Raw genomic sequence first — 25333 nt, forward strand, 5'->3', positions numbered from 1 at the left:
CAAAACAAAACATTTTTACTGAGCCTGTGTCTGAGCCAATCTGAATAAATTATGTACATGGTTTAAGAGCTGCTTTATAAAATACTTGGCTAAAATCAAAGTGTGAGATATCATCATAAGACTTTAATTCATTAATTGTGCAATGCACAAAGAAACAAACATGAAATTTGCATCAATCGTTCTGTCTGGTTTAGTAGTCCTAATCCTGTCCCATTGGTATTTATTTTTCCCTTCAAGTAAAGTCAGTTGTAATCTTGGTATTGGACTTGGGACCTATTGGATGCAGTGGGAGAGAAAAGTGATTCTCACATTATGTTAATGTCACTAGGATCTACTGTACACGAGTGGAGAATTTGGGAGGAGAGATGTAACTTCAGTAATGTCCTCTAAGTAGACACTTTGGAGCTGAGGAAAGTTCATGTTTACCTTGAAATAAGCATTACAGCTGCTTCTTAAATCATTAATACAGAACCAATCAGCATGCATTTGTTAAATGCCTTCTCTATGCTACGGCACTGAGCTAGGTATTGGGAGTATACTGACAAGATGAAGCAGCCTTGGCCCTCAAAGAGTTTACAGTATAGCCAAAGGAGACAACAGGTTCGTGACCTGGTATAAGGGTGAAGTTTGGAGGAGTCAATAACCCCCACCCCACCTAAAGCGACCAGTAAATATTATTGTGTTACTATTGACATTGACTCTGAGCCAGGAGGGTCCAAAATAAAACCATAAGTGGTACTTGGGCAGGGACCTATTGTGGTCTAACATATGAGCTCCAGAGTGAAATGGGTTTAAGGTTTGGTCTTTGAGAAGAAGATAAGAAGGAAAGGAAGAAAGAAAGGAAGAAAAGCAAGTAAAGAAGGAAGAAAAGGAAGGAAGGAAGGAAGGAAGGAAGGAAGGAAGGAAGGAAGGAAGGAAGGAAGGAAGGAAGGAAGGAAGGAAGGAAGGAAGGAAGGAAGGCAGGAAGGGAGGAAGGAAGGAAGGAAGGAAGGAAGGAAGGGAGGAAGGAAGGAAGGAAGGAAAGTAAGGAAGGAAGAAAGAAAACAGAAAGGAAGAAAGGAAGGAAGAAAAGAATCTAGCCAGTAAACCCCAAGTTAAGTGGCCAGCTTCTGGCCATTAAAATTTAACTTCCTTTGGAGAGGAAAGGGTGAGGACACACTGAGTTATCCAAGGGTCTGCGTCCCCATTAAGATAGCTCAGACTACTCACACTTTGTGTTTGTCTTTCATTTTCTAAGAGGACCATGACATCAGGGAAATGATGATCCAACTTTCAGTTGACTTTGATTTGAGTGAGGGAGGGCTGTGCAAGGTCACCAGCCTCACTTTCTCCTCCAGAGCCATTAGGGCTCAGTGACAGGATATTCATCAGGATGACTGGAGATGGCCCAGGATGCAATGGGAAGCCCTGGCCCTTTTAGGCTAAGGCCTTTGCAGGCTCTTACTTTGAGTAAGGTAAGGCCCATTCAGTGAGTAGGCCTCCTAAGGAAGCATAGCCCTGACTGCTTAACCTGGGGAAAATATCTCTATTGAAATAATAAACCAATCAAAGGTATTCAAACTACCTAGTTAATCAGATTAGAAGGAGTGAAATCTATTGGATGAAGTGATGTCACATAGTACAGGAGGTGTATTGGTACTGGCTGAGAAAACTGTCATGGCCTGTGGGTTTTCTCCAAGATAGGAAGCCAATTGGAAACCCAAGCAATCAGGTGTATGGCAGCTTAAAGGAGACAGCAGTTCTAGCCAAACCCAGAAAGAGAATTGTGTGTGTGTGTGTGTGTGTGTGTGTGTGTGTGTGTGTGTGTCCATGCTGAGAAGTGGTGGTAAGGGAGGGGTGTTTGGGTGTTTTGTCTGGGAAATCATAGAGATGCTTACTAGAGTCCTAGGGCAACTGGTTGATGTTTTTGTCAGGAATTTTAATGCTGTTCTCAGAGCTAGTGTCAGAAATTACTTATTTAGGTTCCGTGGCTAGCAGATGGTCAGAGGGGCAGTCTGAACCCAGGTCTTCCCAACTTCAACTTAAGTTTTCCATCCACTATGCAACAACTTTGCTTTCCATTTTAAGACCATTTTGTTGTTGTTGCTGTTTTACTTTTTAATGAAAACTTTTAATTTTTATTTTGTGTCTCCTGTAGGTCTACCATGGAGGCTGGGCACTTAATAGATGCTGTACTTAACAAAAGGCTATGGTTACTTAATAAATGGTTATTCCTTAGTTGATTGGTTGATCACTATTATTAGTTGTTGATGATGATCATAACATGGCTATTCTCCTTCTGAAGTTTATTTACATTAGCTTTTTCTCTCCCACGTTTTTCATTTCTACCTGTTTCCTCTTATGATTCTTCATAATTTCATTTTTAGTATGATCATTATTCTTCTCTAATTGTCTTTTATTTATTTCTACACCAAATGCACTAATAATGCTAATCTCTTGGAAGAATGTGAGAGGCAATTAATTAAGGAACATAAATTGCTTTCCAACTGTCTCAGGAAAGGAGCCATGATGGACAAAGTTGTTTTTACTTTTGAAGCTTGGAAAAAAAAACCCCAGCAACAAAACCAACACTGAAACTTTTACTTCATGCTGTTCTTCAGTAGGCAGGCTTAGGATAAAAGGTCTCTAGGATACTATACATTTTGACTACTGGGAGTTCTAACTCATTTAAAATCATTTGATCATTTTTTTCCTGATAAAAGGCTTTGAATTTTTTCAAGATAACATGAAGTATGGGATAGGTCCCACGCAAGGTGTCCAAGGAGTGAACCTTCAGAGACTCGGGACTGGCTAAGTTTTAGGAACACTTTTAGAAAGTTAGGTGGAGTTTAGAAGGATATATATTAGTGCCTTAGAACAAAAGTGCATTTCACATAAGTACTTTTGTACTCTAATGGAAAATATGAGGTTGAGTGTACTGAGGGGATGAGGTTGATATGGTGATGGTAAAGTAGGAGCCATTTTTGGTTGTTAGAGATTTTGTTTGTTCTGTTTTGTTTTTTACTGATGCAAATTATAGCTATTGGAACTATATTTATAACTATTGGAACTAGTTTCAGCTCTCTCTCTGTTTCTATGTCTCTCTGTTTCTCTGTCTCTCTCTGTCTCTGTTTCTCTCTGTGTCTCTGTCTCTGTCTCTCTCTAACACATACACGCACACACAGCCACACACACACACACTGATTTGACATTTTTTCTTCTTATTTTTTATCCTCTCACATTTCAGTGGCACTTTAAATTTACATAGCACTTCCCTAACTTCTACTTTCTGAAGTGGGTATTACAAGTTTTACCATCTCCATTTTACTGATGAGGAAACTGAAACTCAAAGTATATGGGGCTAGTTGTGTCACATAACTCCTAAGTGCCAGACTCAAGTCCAGAACTTCCAACTCCATGGCCAGGATTCTCAAATGGTCACTGCCTCAGGGTGTGCGCAGAACTCACAGGGACACCTAGCAATATTCCTTTTTATTTTTTTAACCTAACTGCTTAATAAATGTAACCATTGGGGATTTCTTTTGGCCTTGGGGCAAATGAAAAAAAAAATTACTGAGACACGAAAGGTCCCATGAACTAAATTCTACATTAGTTTTGCTCACAATCAATGTACCTTAAAAAACAATCAATCCGTGTTAACCGAATCATAGCTGATCAGAGTTATATATAAATGCTAGAAAGCAGAGGCTCATGGGGTGGGGACAAGGGGAAGAAATGCTTTGAGTAAACAATAGGATAATATTTTTGTTTGTTAGTAGAATTTGCTTTGCTTCTCTGGTAAGGGTGCTCAAATTAACTTTCATTTTTGTATTAGGCTAATTAAAGTCAGGTGAAATACTTTTTAATGGTTTAGTGTTTCCACAAATGATCTTTTTGGGAATCTCTGACAAGCAATTTGAGGTCCCTGCTTCTATAGGTGGCAGCTTGCTTTGGAAGTTTTCTGAACCCATGAGAATAGTTTCTGGTCTAAAGCCTCTTCTCTCTTTAGGTTGGTGGCATTCTGGCTTCAACTGTGATCAACAATTTCACTTAGCAAAAGTGGAACAGTGACACCTAGTGCCATAAACATTACCTCAGTAGTTTTACTTTCTCCCGGATCTTTGATTTTCTGGGTTTGTAAATGTTTGAAGAAAAATAAACCTGCACACAGTCATTTTACTTTTGTTAGGTTGCAGACAAAAGATGGATCTTTTGTTAGATATGTGATGAATGAAAAACCAGAGAGACCAAGTTTGTGGTTAATTAATAATCAATTTATTAATCAAGCAAACTAATAATCACTAAATTGATGATCAATGGTTTCTCCTGTAACCAAAGACAAAACCATGGAGACACTGAATGCTTTAAATACCTTTGGAAAAAGGGGGTGCCCCTGACAAGGCAAAATTAACCCTGATTGGTGAATAATTAATGAGGGGGTAGACATTTTAATGAGGAGGTGGACCAAAAATCTTCAGTTCCTCCTACTGAGGACTTGATTATGAAACTCAGCTTCTCCAGCAATCTGAACAGATGATCAGTCACACCACTCTGGTTTTCTCCTTCATGATCTGGGTCACCCTAAACTCTATTGGAGGGGTAAGACATGGACTCATTCCCAAAAATTCACCTATATTTTGTTTATACTTCAAACTGAAGTGAGATTTCCTAGTTGGGTGGGATGGGTCCTGCCTAAATCCTAGAAGCAGGTACCCCAAGGATTAAGGTAATCTCTGTCAGCCATGCCTTTCAGAGACTGACTGACTGATTTACAGGGGCTGGTCCCTCAATGAGGAAATAAAAACCCTGGACCCTAATTAATAACAGATTATTAATAAAATAGAAAATAATAATTTCTCTGTTACCTTCAATGTTTCTAGATGGATTTAAGAACTTTATCTCTCTATCTGTCCCTTCCACTTGTTTCTTACCTGGAAAAGCTCTAATACTTAGACTACTGTGACAGCATCTCAGTTCATCTCCTAGATTTGTTGTCATATGTTGAATTTGCCATATATTTTTATATTGCCCTTTGGGTCCTGCCATTTTTATTCATCTGTGATCATGCTGTTCTGTAAGTTGCTGCCATGTAGCATCACATGGTAACTATTTATTGGATCATAGATTGGGAACTAGAAAGGTCATATTAAGTTATCTTCTCCAATCCCCTCATTTTACAGTTGAGAAAACTTAGATATAGATAAAAAGCAATATATCCAACATCATAAGACTGAGTGGCCAAATCAGGATTTGAAATGGTCTTTATCAGAATTTGACATGAGCTTATTTTTATATAAATATGTATTTTATGGAATAGTTCACTGTTCTAACAGGGTTTAGTCTTATAACTCCAGTTAGGGGAGAAGACCTTATAGAGGGCAAAAATATAAGCTACTTCTATCATCTATAGCACTTTGCAGTGTTTAACACTCATTATTTGTCAATTATTTGATAATTTTGACTTTTAGCATTTAACAACATATTGAACTTGGTTGGGGATAAAAGAGTAATATTGTATAGATTCTCAATATTAACCTGCAAATGTCTTTCCAGAAAGAGAAGGAGGTGCTGAAATCTAGTTTGGAGAATGTAAGAATATCAAAAGAAGATGCCCAACCATCAACACCAACAAAAATAGACAGGCATTTAAGGTAAATGGACCTGGGAAAAAGTCTCTCCTACCCCCAAGTAGTAGAATGCTCTTTTTTTTAAATAAGCAATCAGGGTTAAGTAACTTGCTCAAGGCTACATGGCCAGTTATTTCTGGGTGTGGTGCTAAGTGCTGAGCCCTGGATTTGATCCCCAGGTCATCCCAACACTGGAGCCGGTGCTCTTACTCTCTGTACTACCTGGCCGCCCCTAGAATGCTCTTTTCTATAGAAAGTCTATTTAGTTACTCACTCATTGATCATTAAGAAGGAAAGTTTGAAAAGCCTTGGGTCACTGTATCATTATCCCCATGGCACTACCACTCTTCTTGTCCAAGATCACTTGTCATGTATGCATGTTCATATAAAGTAGTAGTTTCAGCATCTATTGTCATTGGTTGCTCATAGTTATTTTATCTCCTCATTTTCCCTGGGTTAGTAATAGTATACCATACTGTTTAATCCTTTCTGCCATATTTTCCCAGAAACCTCCAAGATCAGGAGTCAGAAAAGATGGGACAAGAAGCAGAAAGCCCCAATGAGAAATGGATACTTCAAGGTCATAATTGCAATATTCTTTGATCCTTAAGTTTGACTGGGTAACAGGAAGTTTAAAAAGCTGTCCGTTACCTAGGAGAGCTGCCATTTCACAGTTCAAGGGTTCAATAGCTTCAGTCTTTTAATAATGTATGGATTGTACAATCATAAGGTTTAAGTATGAGGGGCGGCCAGGTAGCACAGTGAGTGAGAGCATGAGCTCCAGTGTCAGGATGACCTGGGGATCAAATCTGGGCTCAGACACTTAGCAGCCACCCAGAAAAACCTGGCCTTGTAACGTTCAGCAAGTTACTTAACCCCAATTGCTTAGGGGTGGCCAGGTGGCTCAGCAAGTAAGAGCACCAGCTCCAGTGTCAGAATGACCTGGGGATCGAATCTGGGCTCAGATACTTAGCACCACACCCAGAAATAACTGGCCAGATAACCTTGAGCAAGTTACTTAACCGCAATTACTTTAAAAAAAAAAAAAGATTTAAGTATGAGGGTAGAAGCAGGACTTCCCTGCTGCTCTGGCTTCCACCTTCCCCAATCCATGTAAAAAGGGAACTCTAAACAAACTTTGGAGCTGCAGAACCCACAAAATGACACAGAGAAGTTAACCTCCTGCTGAGGACAGCCCAGCAGGCTGGCAGGAATCAGCCAGCACAGTGCTCTGGGAGCCGAGCCCAGCCCCATGCCAAGGCTTTAGCCCCAGGGCGAGCCTGACCAGCCGCTGGCCAGAGGGACTCCAGATCAGCAGCAGCTGTGGCCGTTTCCAGATTTATCAACACATAGATGCAAAGGACAAAGTGAGAGGTCAGTGCAGTCTAGACTTTGGGACCCAGTAAGTGGGAGTGAGTGGCCTTTGGCCCCAGGGCAAGAAGCCCCTGAGAGCTGGCACAGCCAGCCAGCACCATGTGGCAGCTTCAGCTCCTGGACTACAGGGTGTAGGGGGACCAAGCACCATTCTTAGGGGTAATCGCTCTTGCCTTAACCTTCTTGGATCTGGACTTTAGTCTAGGATGGAGGTCCTGGGGTGTGTATCCAGCTTGCCAGAGCATATGGAGACCTCAGAGAGGACACCCATCTAATACCTCTGGCAGCTGAGAAAACCCCAGCATTTGGGATGAAAACTCCCCTGTCTGATGGCAGAGTCCTACTGTGGCAAAAAGCCCAGGGGTCAAGTGACTGAGGGGCAACATGACCAGGCAAAGGAAACAAAGCAGACAGAAGATTCCAACAATACACTCCTATTTTGGGGACAAAAAGGAGCAAAGCATGGAACAAGAGGAAGACAGTGAAGTCAGAACTCCTGCACCAAAAGCTTCAAAGGAAAATACGAGCTGGTTACAGGCCATAGAGGACCTTAAGAAGCAGATAAGAGAAGTGGAGGAAAAATTGGGAAGAGAAATGAGAACAATGCAAGAAAATTATGAAATGAGAGTCAACAGCCTGACTGAGGAAAATAACTCCTTAAAAAATGGACTAACTGAAATGGCAAAAGAGTCTCAAAAAGGCAATGAGGAGAAGAATTCCTTAAAAAGCCAAATTTTCCAGATGGAAAACGAATCTCAAAAGCTCAATGAGGAGAATCATTGCTTCAGAATTAGACTGGAGCAAATGGAAGCTAATGACTTTATGAGAAATCAAGATGCTGTTAAACAGATCTAAACAAATGAAAAAATAGAAGGCAATGTGAAATATCTCATGGGAAAAACCATTGACCTGGAAAATAGATCCAGGAGAGAGAATTTAAAAATTATTGGACTACCTGAATGCCATGATCAAAAAAAAAGAACCTAGAAATCATCCTTCAGGAAGATTTCCAAAGAAAACTGCCCTGATGTTTTAGAACCAGAGGGCAAAATAGAGGTTGAAGGACTCCACCGATCACCTCATGGAAAAGATCCCAAAAAGAAAACTCCTAGGAATATTATAGCCAGGTTCCAGAATTCCCAGATTAAGGAGAGAATATCACAAGCAGCCAGGAAGAAACAATTTGAATATTGTGGAAACACAATCAGGATAACCCAGGATCTGGCAGCTTCTACACTGAGGGATCTTAGGGCTTGGAATATGATATTCCAGATGTCAAAGGAACTGGGATTAAAACCAAGAGTCACCTACCCAGCAAAACTGAGTATCATGTTTCAGGGGAAAATATGGTCATTCAGTGGAACAGAGGGCTTTCAATCATTCTTGCTGAAAAAATCAGAGTTGAATAGAAAATTTGACCTTCAGATACAAGAAGCAAGAGAAGCATGAGAAGGTAAACAGGGAAAAGAAATCATAAGTAACTTATCAAAGTTGAACTATTAACATTCCTACATGGAAAAACAATAATGGTAACTTATGAAACTTTTCTCAGTATGAATATAGTTGAAGGGAATATATGTCTATATCTGAGGGTATATGGGTATATGAATACATATGAGAATGTGTGTATATATGTTTACAGGTATACATAGAGAGAGGGCACAGAACCAATTGAATAGGAAGGGATGATACTTAAAATGTGAAATTAAGAGGTGAGAGGGGAATATAATGAGAGGAGATGGGGAGAGACAGAATGGGGTAAATTATCTCATATAGAAGAGGCAAGGGAAAATGGTTACAATGGAGGGGAAGAATAGGATGGCAAAAGGGAATGGTTCAACCTTATTCCCATTGTATTTGGCTTGAGGAGGGAATGAAATACACACTAAATAGGGTATCTCACTGTCCAGGAGAGTAGGGTGGTAAGGAACTGAGAGGGGGGATGATGGAAGGGAGGGCAGGCTGGGGGGAGGAGGGAAATTGGAACCACCCACTTTTGAAAAGGGAGGAATCCAAGTACAGAATAGAACAAGTGGGAGGTGGGATAGGAGGGAGGGAAATATAGTCAGTCTTTTACAATATATCTGTTATTGTTTTGCAATAGCCACACATGTACAACCTATACTGCTTATCTTCCCAGTAAGGGTGGGTGACAAAGGAGGAAGGGAATGAATCTGGAATTCAGAGTTTTCAAATCAAATACTTATGTGTGTGTGTGTGTGTGTGTGTGTGTGTGCGCGTGTGTGTATGTGTGTGTGTATATATATGTACTATTATTAATACTATTTTACATGTAATTGGGAAATAAGATATACAGGCACTGGGGCATAGAGATCCACTGGAAAAGTCGAAAGGGGTATGGGAGAAAATATGGGAAAGAGCAGATTGGAGGAGGGGATATACTGTGGGACTGCTATTTTTGGGGTGGTGGGTAGGGGAAAAATGGGGAGAAAATTTGTAACTCAAAATCTGGTGGAAATGATGATGTAAATCAAAAGTTAATAAAGCATTTGAAAAATAAATAAAAAAATCAATGTTGAAAACTTAAAATTAATCAATTAATTGATTTTTTAAAATAAAGTAGACTCATAGCTGCAGAAGGAGACTTTATAGTCATTAATCTAATCCAGTTTTCTCATTTTGCAGAGAGGTAATTTGTATAAGATTATAAAGCTAATTTAGGGGAATAAATGGTACTAGAACTCAAGTCTACTAAATTCCAGTCTTGGGCTCATTCTATTATACCACACTGGCACTGGGTATGAGTCCATGTGTATGAGATATTATTGATAAAAAACAGAAAATACTTCTGATGGAATTGGGAGGAAAGGAGGGAAACAACACGGAAATTAAAATGTAACAAAACAAATGAATATGATTTTAAAAAATAAATATATCTATATTATCTATATATAGATATATATGATTTAAGTATGAGCAAGTCTTTGCTATAATTAAAGTAGGAAAATGTTTTATCCCAGACCACTTCACTGTCATTAGGCTGGGATTGTGAAAGGCTGACTTTTGGAGAAAGGGCAAATTTGATGAGTGGGTTGGGGGTAAGTGAGTGAATACAGCATGCAATTGAGCACAAGATTGAACCTGACAGATTTAAGTAAAGGATGTATGAGTGGAGTAAGAAGGAAAATAGAGACACTGGGGAAAGAATTGGGACACAAATTGAGCTCCTTAAGAGTTCCTGGTTCTTTTCAGGTTCAACCCTTAAGCTCTACTGGGCTCCTACCTCACTCTCCTTCAGTCTTTGTACTAAAATTTAAATTGGACAGTCAAGAAAGCCATTTTCAAGGAAATAAATTATTTTAAAACCTTTTTAAAAGTCACTGAACATGTTGATCAGGATACAAAATTGTGATAGGTTTTTCTATTGAGGTGCTATGGAAGTGGAAGGCAACTTTAAAGCTGATTTTTAGAAACAAAAACTAATGGTTTAGAAACCATTAGTATACAAAGGTTTTAAGAGAAGGGAAAAATTGTCTAGACTAGTGAAATTCCACAGAGTTGTATGGGTTGTAATAGAAGTCCACCTCTTTGATTGTTCATGTGGCAGACAGCCATACGACTTCATAAGGGTTTCGTCTAGAGTTTAGAGGACATGGAGGTAAATAAGGTTGAAATAGCCACTTGTGCAGTATGTTAAACTCACAAAGAATGGATCTCTGGTTGCTGGACAATGCCTCTGCAAGTAGAATAAAAAATGGAGAGATGAGTTGTTGTTTTTTAAGAATGTAGGGGTAAGGGCGGCTAGGTGACACAGTGAAGAGAGCACTGGCCCTGGAGTTAGGAGGACCTGAGTTCAAATTCAGCCTCAGACACTTAACACTTACTAGCCATGTGACCTTGGGCAAGTTGCTTTATCCCAATTGCCCTGCCTTCCACCCTCCAAAAAGGAAACAAAAACAAAAACAAAAAACCAAGAATGTAGGGATAAGTTTTCTTTCATACTTCCCTGTTTATGCTTAAATATGTGAGACATAGAATCATCAAATTACAAAACTAGAAGGGTCCTTGGAGGCCATCCAGACCAAGGGTTTTTGATTTGTGGCCCACTGATCCTCAAGGGGTCTGTGACTAAATTTCATTGAGGGGGGGTGTCTATAAATTTAAATGAGAAAACATTATATCTTTATTTCAAAAGAATCAATTTGGTTTGTAATTCTATTTTATGTACTTAAAACATTAATCTGATAAGGGGTCCATAGGCTTCATCAGATTGCCAAAGTCTATATCACACAATAGTTTCAAGAACCCTTGGTCTAGAATGATGCGTTCATTAGACAGCTGAGGTCCAGAAAAGTAAAAGTCTTGTTCAAAATCACTTAGCTTTTTAGTAAAAGACCTGGAGTTTGAATCCTCCAGTCACCATTATTGGTCAATTAACTTTTTTTTAAAAAGTACAGCATAGGGAAGATATTGATGAATAGCAGTTATTTCAAAAATAGTCTAGTGTATGTGGTGTTGGCTAGGGGATTGAAATCTCAACATGAGTCAACTTTATGGTATGGCAAGCAAAGAAGCCCATATCATTTTAGGTTGCATAAATGAAACATAGAATTAGTCCAGTGAGAAACAAACTAGTGTGTGTCCAGATAAAGGTGACCAGTAGGGTAAGGGGACAGACTGGAGACCATGCCATCAGAAGTCCAACTGAAGGACCTGGGGATGTTTAACCTGTGTAGACAAGACTTAAACAAGGCATGATAACTTTTTAAGTGTTTGAAGGGCTGTCATGTGACATTGTGTTGAATTCAGCCCACAATTCTAACCTTTTTGTGCCCTGATGCCATTATCTATTTGTTAAATATGAAGTCTAGCTTCATGTCATCTGAAAATTTAATAAGTATGACATTTATGTCTTCATCCATGTCATTAATAAGTGTTCACCATGGAACCAAGGAGAGTTCCCTTCTGCACACTACTAAACACTCTCATCTAGGTTGACATTGCTTCATTAATTACTCCTATTTGGGTCTGATCATTCATTCCTTTCTGAACCTACATGGCCATATGTCCCCCATCTTATACTTGGCTTAATAGTCATGCAGCTCAGACTTTGGGGTTTCTCATAGAGGGAGAGATGTCTGAATGGGTGAAAGTGGCACGGCCTTCCCTTTGGCTACAGAGCTGGACTTCTTCAAGTACCATGGACTGCAGAGCCTGACCAAGAGCTAGGACCTCCAGGCCAACCTCTGGGGAGATAAACTTTGAAAATTATTGAAAGAATACTTTCAACCTGAGCTCCAAAATGAAAATGAGAGTCAGGATGGCAAAAGTAACATCTCTGCTTCCTCTCATGAGTAGTCAGAAATGTTTAATGACAATGAAGAAAAATCTGAACAGGAAACTGTGGTTGCCTTCACCACCACCCCCCCCCCCCCGCCCCAAGAGGTGAAAACAGCCCTAGGAAATAGTGGCTTCAAGCAGGACCATTCAGAAATGATAGAAAGTGATCATCTTGGGTTTCCTGGACAGAAGAAATATCAAAAGGAGAATTTCTTGGCCACTGCAGAGGCCATAGATAACAAACATAGATAATTTTGTATCCAAAGATAACAAAAAGAAAGTGGAAAATTTGCTCTGAAGAAAATGAAATGGAAGGTGATATACTTTTAAATATCCCTTCAGGACGAAAAGGCTCTCATTGCAGAGATGGTTTGTACAAACCTAAGAAAAGGAAAACAATGTTTACAACTACAAATTTTAAGAAGATTCATGAAGTTTGTTTTAAGGAAATGGAATCTATTGACTGAAGAAACGTATGGAAGTCCCTAACAACTCAGTAAAGGAATTAAAGGTATTAGCTAAAAAAAAAAACTAACCTAACTGGAACTCCCCACAGTAATTGCAAGGAAAGTTCATTGAATATCAGGGTAATAAGTCTCATTACTCAGAGAGGCAGGTCCTCTCTTACCTGCATTCCTGTCAGTCCATGACACTTACTTCATACATCTCTTGGGACTGCAAATCTTGTGTCAGAAACTGTTCAAGCCATCTACCCTCTCAAATAACAAAATGAATGTCAGGATCTCTGAGGCTATGAAAGAAAGATAAGGAGCATAAATGTTCACTCACCAAGACTCCAGCCAGGAAGTCTCCATATATCAACATGCTCAACACCCAACCTAAACCAGGCTCCTCATGAAGAATAAGGAAGAGGAGGCCAGTTAAGCCAAGAATGAACACACTCTATCTGTTACGTCATTCAAGTTTACAGTGAGGCAATACAGGCTACAGTAAATAATAAGAAACCAATATTTGATCTCAAAGCAAGTCTTTTCTGTCCATTTCACTATGAACCCTACATAGAGAGGCTAAAACCTTGGGGCTGGGGGATCTAAAGAAAACTTTGCTCTGAATGAGATAATGAAGAGAATTGACTTCCACAAAACAAACAAAATCTTATAAACAGCCATATCTCCAGCTCAGAGAAGAGCAATGGAGGAAACATGAGCAGAAAAGGAAAGAAGAGAAATATGTGTCCTTGGGACTCAGTGAGATCTAGTTATGCTTGGGGACTAAACAATCTGCCAAGCACTCTGTAGATAAATATTCTTAATTATGAATCTTTTATGGTTCTGCAAATATTTCTATATTTGTTTTGTCATTGTAAATTTCATCTAGTCTATACTAACTCTGTTCTTACCTCTATGGATAATAGATATATCTTTGGAGCTATCATGTTAACCTGCTGCTAACTGCCACCCTTGAAATAGTAATACTATCAGCTTACAAATGTCTCACTTAAAACTGACAAATTGTCTAAAATGGTCTTTCCATAACTCTTTTTTTTTTGTTTAATTAAGTACAACTTCTTAATCCTTGAGCTAGATTTTTAATGCCACAGGCCCTCCTGTAGTCCTAGGATTTCAAACAACTTTCATGTATGATCTTTTTCACATTTTAAATGATGGGAGAAAAGAAGGTAGAATAGAAGACTTCTCTATACCTCCAGAGAACTTACTAACTAACATATTGAATCCTAACTGAATAAGCATCAACATAAAAATGTCAAGCTTCAATATTTTCTTAGACTTTTCCTTAGATAACTGTTCTCTATATGTACTTATTTGTTGCTAATTTGTTTTTAGATGCTGCACTTCACATTTATTCCCTGAATGATTTCAAGATTAAAGTAAAAAGGGTCACGCTCACAGGAATCTTTTCATTACTATTTCTTTAAGTTAGTTTTCAAGATTTTTGTGTACTGATCTAGTCTCTTATTCAAAGGATATAAAAGACTGTGGATGCTTAGAATTATAGCCATCTCTATTGACTTTCAGAATTTTATACTTGGCACAGTTCTTGTCAGATTAAAATACTGCACCTAAGCCAACCTGCTGAAGTTTTCTACTGCTTTGTAAGATTTTTTTAAATAAGATTAAAACTTAAAACTCACACAGCTCACATCTCTTCATTTTGTCCTAAAGCATGTAATGAGATGCTTTTTCAAATGCCTCACTGAAATCTAGGTAATCCTGTAAGAAACAAAAAGGAAACAAGTTTAGTACAGCACTGACTACAGTTACTTGTAATGACCATCACTTGCCTTTTTAATTGCTCAAAAACCATTCCTTTAATATGTTCCAGGTTTTTGCCAAGGATCAGAAGAAGCAGGTAGGTGAAGTAGTGAATAGATTGTTGGACTTGGAGTAAGGAAGATTTGAGTTCAAATCTTGCCCCAAACACTTACTAGGTATGTGATTCTGGACAAATCACTTAACTTCTCTCAACCTCAGTTTTTCCACCTCGAAAATGAGGATAATAATAGCACCTGCATCCCAGAGTTACGAGCATCAAATGAATAATATTTGTAAAGTGCTTTGAAAACTTTAAAGCACTATATAAATGTTAGTTATTGAAAGCTCACTGGCTACAATTCAAAGAATCCCCATACATCTCTTTTAAAAAAGTATTTTTGGGCATCTAGGTGGCACAGTGAATAGAGTACTGGCCCTGGAGTCAGGAAGACCTGAGTTCAAAACCGGCCTCAGACACTTAATACTTATTAGCTGTGTGACCTCGGGCAAGTCACTTAATCCCAGTTGTCCTATATTCCCCCCTCCAAAAAATATTTCTTTCCAGTTCTGCTACTATTTTCCATGATTTTTTGAGGGTCACCAATTTAGCAAATCTTAATTCCAAATCCTTTTCATATACTGGGATGAAGCTCATCAGTGATCTGGTGACTTGAAGTTATTACTCTGTTCTTAGAGTCTTTCTCTGGACACCAGGTGGTGAAGAGGATAGAGTACCAGGCCTGGAGTTAGGAACACCTGAGCTTATATCTGGCTTCAGACTCTTAGCTGTGTGACGCTGTGCAAGTCACAACACCTGTCTCAGTGTTCTCATCTGTAAGATGGGGATAATAATAGCACCTACCTCACAGGGTTGTTGTGAGGATCAAACAAGAAGATAATTTTTTTTTGCTTTTTGGAGGGGGTAAGGCATGGCACTTGGGGTTAAGTGACTTGCCCAAGGTCACACAGCTAGGAAGTATTAAGTGTCTGAGGTCGGATTTGAACTCAGTTCCTTCTGACTTCAGGGCCAGTGCTCTATTCACTGAGCCACCCAGTTGCTCCTTAAGAAAATAATTGTAAAGCCCTTGGCCCAGTAGTTGGCACATTGTAAACACTGTATAAATGTTAGTTATTATTGTCATTACTATTGTCATTCTCATTATCATTCATTCTAATTTATCTACAGTTTCCAATCTCTAGTATCCAAATCCCATCCTCCTCTCTTCCTTTTTTGATGTGTATCTTATCTATTATATAACTTAAATAATGCTTTTTGGGTTATTCTTCTTAATATTCATTATAAGACGAATGCTGATCTACCCTTGAGGGTTTCCATTCCAGTCTTTTCCATTTGTGGTATCCTTTTCATTTCTCCATGTATCTTCAAAACATCTGTGTTGATTGATGAGTTTCCTATATATCCATCTTGGTCTTCTCATACAGAATGAGAATATCATGGTATGGACCTCAGAGAACATCTAGTTCACATTGTACCTGAATAAGAATTGCCCATCACTGGAAACATTTTCTTTATATCAAGTTAAATTTGCTTGGTTTTGCAACATCTACCCATTGCTCATAGTTTTGTTTTCCAGAAAAACAAATAGCTACAGAAGAAATCAAGTAAACTCTCCATGCTCTTCATGTACTTGAAGACAGCTATGGCGTTCTACTGAGTTCTCTTTTTTTATGCTAAGCATATGTGGTTCATTCAACTGATCCAACATAACACAACCTTCAACCTTCTATTTGGGATGTCCTCTGGCTTGTCAATGCTTTTTTAAAAAATGTAACTCTATGAACTAAATACAACACTTCAAATGTGTTCTGTCCCAACAGCCACACCATGAATCTCTACATGAAGTCTGGGATTTTATTAGCCTTCATGACTGTTATATTGCTTTAATGATATGGAATATAACTATTGGTCTTGCTGCCCACTAAGACCCCCAGATCTTTTTCAGATGAACTGCTGCCAAACCACACCCCATCTTCCTCATCTTATATGTGTGAAGTTGATTGTTTTAACTTAAGTTTAAGACTTGGTTTAATCTCTTTAACAAGTGAGAACACTTTTCTAATTGAGTCAAGAAGGGAACATCTTGATTGACTGATCAAGCAGGTTAGTCTTACCTTTTGGGGTATTAAGTACCTATCCTGGGCAGATATTGAGAGTTGGAGATATAGTGAGGTGGAAACTAGCTATGGAAGAGACCCCCTGCAAGGAGGGGGGAGGAAACTTTTCCCTCCTATCCACACCTCCTTCCCCCTCCTCTAGGTTATGTAGCTTTGAAATGGAGCCATTGGCCAAGAGGAGGGACGGCATCATCTGGCAAGAAGCAGACCCAGTCCAGAAATAGACAAGAACAGAGACAATCACCTGAAGGAAGAAACAGCTTGGAGGAGTGTGTGTCAATCAAGATTTGGACTGTGGAGAGGAGCAGACCCTGGGATTCAAGTGTAAGGTCTCCCCAAGGAAACTTGTAGGTCTTGACATGCTAGAATTTGTGAGTTGCCTTTGCCATATGTGTATCTTTCACATGTTCCTCACTATCACTGTATCCTCTGTGTGAGCTCACTCTTCCCATGAACATTGTGTGTATTTATGTAGAGTACACACCAACTTTATGGGAAGTAGTTTTGTAGCTACCGGTCTTACTATACCTTCTGTTTTGGCCAGAAATCCTGAGTGTCTTACCCTTCCAGACTGATTTTTTTTACTAGGTCAAAGTAGCCATTCCCAGCCTCATTTCTTACCTACCCTTACTCCCTGAATAGGCATTGCCTCAGTCAGACTGAGACCTGGGAAAGACATTAGCTTAAAAAGGCCAAGGTCTCCCATTATATCTGGGGCCATCTCCAGTCTTCCTGATCTATATCTCGCCACTTGACCCAGATGGCTCCAGAGGAAAAATTGAGGCTGATGACTTTGTATAGCCCTGCCTCACTTAAATCCAATTCACCTGCACATCATGGCATCACCTCCCTGATGCCATAGTCCTCTTTGAAGATGAAGGCCAAAAGACAACAATAACAATAAGGCAAAGGCTTCCAGAACCATATAATAGGTGAAGGTCTCATTCCCTCAAATTCTGTTGTTATTCATTAGGTCTAATTTACCTCAGTATTATGTTCTTCCCATCACAACCTCCTGTTTAATTGAAAAGTTTCTATTTGTAAAGGAAACTAAAGAGGCTTAATTGATCTTAGAACCTGGTTGACTCATATAATCCTCATCTTTCCAAACCACCTTAGCCATCAATTCTGGGAATTCCATATATTTGCTCTCCATATTTACTATTCCCCTTACTCTACGGTTAACAAATTCTTACCTGCTATTCTTCTTATCTAGATGATTCATAATTTCTACCTGTTTAAACAAAAAAAAAACTTCATCCTTTTTTTCCTGCTACTGTTTGAGCAGAAAAGCAATATGATAAAACCTGTTGCCATAGGAAAATTATCTTGACAACTAGTAGAAGATGAATTAGAGAGGCTGTGAAGAGGTTGGAGCCCAGGAGACTGATTAGGAGGCTGTTAAAATTGTTAAGGCAAAAGATGATGAGGGCCGGAATTAGGATCATGGATCTCAGAGTTCATTTTGCAGATGAGGAAATTGTGTCTCAGATAGGTTAAATGACATGTCCTGGGATCTTAGGCTCTGTTTGATCAGCCTTCACCTGATATGTCTGGTCTCAGATCTACTACAACACATCCTAGCCATTTCTGTGCCATCTTCAGCTTCCAACTTCAAGTAGACCTTGGAATTCCATCCTTATGACTCTGGCCCCTGATAAATGAGCCTTTGCCTCATCTCCTTCTCCATCCCATGCCACTTCAGGCTAACCCCCCAAATCCTCCCTACATATACCCTCTTTTCAATTCCAGGTCTAAAACAAATAATCAGACAACACTACTATTCTTGGAAAGGACATGTCAATCATTTGCTTATCGATCCAATCACCATTCCCTCTGATTTCCCTGCCCAAACCATTTCTGCTGATCACCATTCTCCTATATGTCTTGTCTACCTCCATTAGACTGTAATACCCTTGGGGTATTACAGGGCAGGGACTATTTTGCTGGCTTGGATTTACCATATTTCACTGCATAATTTTGCAGATTTTATGCCTTTTTTTGCAAAAAAGTGGGGCATGACCATCATGTGAAGCTTTTAAAAAAATTATGCCAGTATTACTTAAAAGTCATTCATTACTAAACTGTCTTTGGTGCAAGATTAGAATGCACAGAATACTTGTGAATATACCTTAAAACCAAATACTGAAAATGTGCGTGTGCTGAGAATACTAGGCTCACTGATCACAATGCAGGAGAGATAAATGTGTATCCATATGCTGCTGGTGAATAGATTGCTGCTCTGTTTACCTTTTAAGCAGTGTGACAAACCAAATTGTACCATGTCACAATTATGTGATGAAAGGTTATGAACCAATTTTTGGACTGAAAAAACAGTGTATGAAGATTATATGGTGGTGATGATTATGCAGTGAAATATGATATATCCCTAATATGGTGCCCAGCACATAATATTTAATAAATTCTTTCTCATTCATTCATTCTTTCAAGAAACAATGTAATAGAAATATTAAGTTCTATACACATCTAGAAAATCAAAATCATAATACATACCTCATAGGATTATTGTGAGGATAAAAAAATGCTATTTAAATGTTGAGTAGTGGTAGGTAAATGAGCTAAGATTTGAAATTTAGTTTTGGGACTCTAAGGCCAGTATTCTTTCCACTGTCCCATCACAGTCAATGATATAAGAAACTAAAGCAAGGTCAAGAAGGATGAGGACCAAGAAAAGGTAGTTAGTAATAAGCAGTTAAGAGCTCTTTGATAACTTTTGCAAGAACAGTTTGGGGAGGGGGGTTCATAAACCAAATTGCATTAGATTGAGAAGTGAACAGTTGGTAAAGATACGTTGGCAATAATTATACTTATCCTTCTTCTTAAGGGCAAAACCCTACATAGTTAAGCTGTTCAAACACAGCATTTCACAATTAAGTGCTTTACTTATTTTTGTTTCCTATTACTTCATCAATAAGGTCACCATGGACTGTACACACAAAGCATCCTTATGCATCCAAGAAAAAGTGACAGCAAATGAGCAAAAGGAAAAATGTTTCAGAGATCGTGACTGCATCTCTGTGGGGAGCAGAAGCTGCTACAGAAATGATTTCCTTTGGTGCTATGGCTCTAGCTAAAGGAAAGAAGGAAACCATCATGATGCCTTAAGTCCTTCTCTCTTGGCAGGTGCTGATATCTCTGATGCTAAAGTGGCAGCAAATGCTTTGATTCTTTCTTTAATGGATTCCAGGTGATAATCATGGAGAGGTACAGAGTTTTGACAGTTGACATTTCAGAAAAGGTGCCTTTATTTATACTCTAGGAATTGAGCAGGGATACCTGGGAGAAATTTAAAATAATAGCTTGAGGGGATGGCAGGGGAAAGACAAAGTTTTCTCAAGATATCCTTCCTGGTCCCCCCTAATGGTAGTGCCTTCCTTCTGATACTACCTCCAAATTAACCTATATAGTATATGTCTTGCTGGTATATACTTACTTTCATGTTGTGTCTCTCCAAATAGATTCTGAGCTCCTGGAGTAGAGAGATTTCATTTTAAAATTTCTGTGTATCCCCAGCATTTAACACAGAGCCTGGCACATAGTAAGTGCTTTAGAAATACTTGTTGACTTTTTGGTGTAAGGGATGGAAGAGATCTGAGCATATCTGTAGTCTGTTGGGAAAAAAAAGTCAGTAGATAAGAAGACATAGAAAATGACAGAAAGAGACAGAATGATCAGGGAGGAAAAGCTTCCAGAGGAGAAGACATACACACACATATGTATATGTATCTGTGTGTATACACATACATGTATATATGTATGTATGTGTATATATATAGATAGATAGATAATCTACCACTATACCCATCTTAGAGATTTAAGTAGAGACTCTTCCTCATAAATTAGAGAAAAAAGGAAAAGATGGAGGAAGATGAAGAAGGGTTTTAAAACATGGAGCAGGACAGATGAAGGAGCTCATAATGAACAAATGTCCTTAATTTTATAGGTGCCATAGATAGTCAAACAAACATAGGGTCTATTTCTAGAGGTGGAAGAGAGCAAAGAGATCATCTAGTTCAGGCTCTTAATTTTATAAATGAGTAAACTGAGGCCAAGGAACATAAGTGACTTGCTCAATGCCACATATATGTATCAAAGATAGCATTTGAACTCAGCTCCTCTGATTCCAGAACCAGTGCTCTTCTCACTTCATTGTGATGTCTCTGACACATCATTCTTTGGAGCTCAACAAGATTTTTCTTGCTTAGAGGGTCCTGCTTCAGCTTCTTTTGGAAGAGGATTAGACCTGTTATGTAGATCTAATGGTTTAGTCTTCTTTCCTTCCTTCCTTCCTTCCTTCCTTCCTTCCTTCCTTCCTTCCTTCCTTCCTTCCTTCCTTCCTTCCTTCCTTCCTTCCTTCCTTTCTTCCTTCCTTCCTTCTTTTAGTATGCCATATTCTTCTATCCTTCAACCCCTTAAAATAGGTTTCAATGATTTTTTTAATTTATGGGTTCTTTTTTCTCTTTTTTTTTCTCTCATAGTGGTAGACAGGAGTTAGCTTTTACTGACTTGGGAGAGCCAGTTGACAAAATTACAGTGTGTGCTTTTACACCTCTGAAATTGGCAAATGCTACAAATCAGGGATGAGTTTATTATTTTGTTGATTAGACTTAAAAAGTGGTGGGAAGATAATAATGCTGATTAAACATAAAATCCTGTTGTGCATTTGGAGATCCAGTCATTAATCATTTCCTAGCCCACCCACTATAAGTCACTTTCTTCATTCTTTTGAGGAAAACTTAGTTCTCTGGTATCTTCTGGAGAAGACAGAAAAGGCCCTTCATCTTATCTAACAGTACACCAATCTACATTCTGTAGATATGTCCTTGTTACTTGGTAGTGGCATAGGGCAACCCCAATCTAATCTCTGCAGGTCATTGGAATGGTCCTTTACCCTTGATTCTTACTGTAATTCAATAAGGGTCACACTTGCTGCTGTCAACTGTTATAATCATCTACCTATTATTGGAGAATTTTGAGCAAGGCTTTTTCACAGTGGACTTTTTTGTGCCCCCTTTTTTTTGGACTTCTCCACCTTCTCTTGACCTAGGCTCATTAGATATGTAATTGCTATATTTCTGTTAATATGCCAGTGAAGACAGTAACTCTACTTAACTGTTGTTATAAAGTGGTATATTATGGAAAGACTCCATATTGGGACTGAGAGGTCCTTAGCTGAAATATTAGCTCTGAAACTTAACTACCTGGAAGACTGTGGCCAAGTCACTTAATTGCTTAGTCCCTTAGTTTTCTCATTGGTAGTTTGATTCAGTAAACGTTTACAAAGTCCCTACTACATAAAAGACTCTGTCCCTAATGATAGGGATACAAAGTCAAGAATGAAACTATCTGCCTTCAAGGGGGATCCATTTGATTAGTGGAACATACCAGGCACACAATTGCGGAGACTTTGACTCCCTTAATTTTTATTTTGTCCATCTATTTTTTTAGTTTGTGCCTGGTTTTGCCATATTTTATGATCATTTCTGTTCTTATATGTAATTTACCTCATGCTTTTGAAAGCTTTATAGCACCCCCCAACTCCCCATCACTCTTTTGATTGACTAGTAAGCTATTCTGAGTATTTTCAAATGCCTAGATTTTTTTTTTTTAGTTCTTGGCACACATTTATTCTGTGTTTCAAAGAATTTATTTTAGAAGTGGTTTGGATACCTCTTCTGAATTACTGATTTTTTAAAACATTCTTGTCTTTCAATTTTTCTCCTGGCTAATGCCTGCCATGTCATAGTTGCTTTTTTTTAAATCCATAAATGCATGATGAATTTCCTTGGGAATTCAATCTTTTATTAGAATGTGAAATGTAATTGTATTATAATTAGTATAGCACACAATGGATTCTTTTTCATATCTCTTTCTTATATTTAGGGACAATATCATAAAAGTCTATGTTTAAAGTCATGTTGCATTTTCACAACTCTAGGCACATATGATTTATAATATAATATATTGATATATCCATGCAATCTGTAATGCTGTGCTTAAATACAAAGAGATTCCTAAAGATCACAAATTGACTTAGAAAACCACAATTTAACATTATTCATATTGTATTGTGTTTGTATTTATTTTGTTAAATATTTCCAATTACATTTTAATCTAGTTCATCAATAATTGGGAGTTTTGCCAGTCATATGTTGCTCATGGGTTTGACACCTCTGCATCAGACAAACTTAGAGAACTTGAAAGATGAAATAAAACTGAGATTTCACTATAACATATAGCTAAAGATTATATTCTACTAGTATAGGAGAAATTTATACATATTTATGAAATCTACTTTCTCATTCACTATTCTTTCTCTCTGCCTCCCTCCTTCTTCCTCTCTTTCTCACTTCACATATTTTCCTTTCCATGATATAATCTGAGTTGCTGTACCAAGAATAGAAAATATGTAAGGGACTTAAACTTTAATGAGTCATCTAAGAGATATTTTGGAATTTTCCTTCTCTTTGGATTTTAGAGACTTTATTAGTAGCACACACACTGTATGCAGAACAATGAAATAGAAGCATTGAATTTGGAGTCGAAGATCCAAGTTTGATTTCTATGACCTTGGTTAAGTCCAGCTCTCTGAATCTGTTTCTTCATATATAAAATGATGAGGTTGAACTAAATAGCCTCATAGCTTTATATCTAGATCCCGTGTTCCATCATTGTTCTAAGTTTATCTAGTACAATACAATATGTTATTTATCAGCATACTGAAGGTTCCTTCCTATTTATACATACCTGTTGCTATATATATATATATATATACATACACACACACACACACACACATATATATATAAGAGCAGCTAGGTAGTTCAGTAGATAGAGCACCAGGTTTAGACTCAGGAAGACTCATCTTCCTGAGTTCAAATCTGACCTGAGACACTTACTAGCTGTGTGACCCTGGGCAAGTCACTTAACCTCATTTGCCTCAGCCTCATTTGTAAAATGAGCTGGAGAAGGAAATGGCAAACCACTCCAGTATCTTTGCCATGAAAAAATGGACATGACTGAAATGACTGAACAGCAACAGTGTTATGTGTAAATGTATACTGTGGCATGAATCCATTCAGCCTGGAATCCTTCACCTCTTCAAAATAGCCCACAATTTCTATTTTTTTCCCATCTGATCCTGAGTACATCTCAAACCAGAATAGGGAGCCTCAGAGACTCCTGGGTGGAAAGGAGCCTATTTGAAAATCAGTTCCAATTTTTCTTGGATTGTATAGGTACTATTATAATAATTTAGTATTGAATTACCTACTTCCACCATTGTTCAATGATTTATGTACAGATAGATCTTGCCTTTCCAGCTAGATTTCATGTTGTTGTTTAAGACAAGCACCTTGTCTTATTTTTTTTTTGTGTTCCCCTCCAGCACACATACACACATAGACAGTACTAAGTCTCTAGTAAGTGTCCGATGAATATAGTCAGATCTTTTGTTAGGACTGGAAATTACTTTAGACCGCACATAGCCCCAGCTCATCTGTACGATGAGGAAACTGCTTGTTGAGGCATTAATTAGCTGTTCTTTCTCTAAGTTAGGTCACTTGTTTTCAGTGGCCTTTTCTCAGCCAATTTTGCTAATGGTGATAGTTTAGAAAATGCAGAGATTGTTTGGCTCACATAGCACATCACCATGACACCAGTGAGTTGGCTCCATTTTCAGGACACAGGTTAAACTGATTCTCTTCTTTGAAATGCTGTTGAAGGCATTTATTTGCATTGCAGATAATGATAACAATTTCCCAGGCCTGGCTTTTTAAAGAGATCAACCAGATAATGGAAATTCTACACCTTTTGTTTTAGAGCAAGACATTTTCCACACAAATTTCCTACTTTCTCCAGTGTGAAGATTGAATGTAGGCAAACAGCTACTACAGGATATTATTTTAAATTATTTTCTTGAGCTATCAAAAAAGAACCATTTATAAAATTAAGTTGAAATTTTTTGGTGAAATCTCTCAGAATATTTTCATCTGCCAAATGACTTGCCCATGGTCATATAATTAGTAAGAGGTAGAATTCTAATTCAACCCAGGCCTCGGGACTCTTGGCCCAGATCCTTATGAGTGGCCTAAGGGCCTCACCCTAAGGAAGAGCTAAGAGAGCTAGTTTCTTTTCCCTTGCCCCGAACACCAATACACAGTTCTTAGCAGGTGATGGACTCCTTTATCCTCCAAACTCATGAATAGTAACCCCTCTGGACAGGTTGAATAGGCACTTCTATTTACTCTTAATCCAAGAATTGTATTTAGAACAAAATGTTCATATTCCCCCCCACACCCGCCCCATACATCTGATTTCTCAATGTCTGAAAGTGCTGTAGGTAGAAAACAGAATGGACTCCTATTTTGGACTAACAAAAGTAAAGAGGAGGATAAATGAATCTTTTTTCATTGTATTCAGGTCCAAATCTGAAAGGGGATTGTTGAAACTCCAGAGGGAGAAGAGAATATTAATTCATAATGGTATAAATTCATATTAAATAGCAGGGGATACTCTTCCAAGTTCCCTGAATTTTTTTAGTGATCCGAGCTTGGGTCCTGGCTCTACCCAAACAGTCCATGCTTATAAAGCACATCCAGCTTTCCCTGGTTTTTAGAAAGCTGCCACCTTTGCCCTTGAGTTCCAACCTTTTGTGGGTGG

The 25333-nt window shown here is 38.3% G+C and overlaps 1 pseudogene; it reads left to right on the forward strand.

Annotated features, from left to right (window-relative positions):
- The first annotated feature begins 12083 nt into the window (after positions 1–12083).
- On the forward strand, positions 12084–13517 carry LOC138151578 (nucleolar and spindle-associated protein 1-like; annotated as a pseudogene).
- The last annotated feature ends 11816 nt before the right edge of the window (positions 13518–25333 follow it).

The sequence above is a fragment of the Petaurus breviceps genome, unplaced genomic scaffold, assembly GCF_028583685.1.
Source record: "Petaurus breviceps papuanus isolate PSGF00001 unplaced genomic scaffold, PetGlider_PUasm1.0 90903, whole genome shotgun sequence".
Lineage (NCBI taxonomy): Eukaryota > Metazoa > Chordata > Mammalia > Diprotodontia > Petauridae > Petaurus > Petaurus breviceps.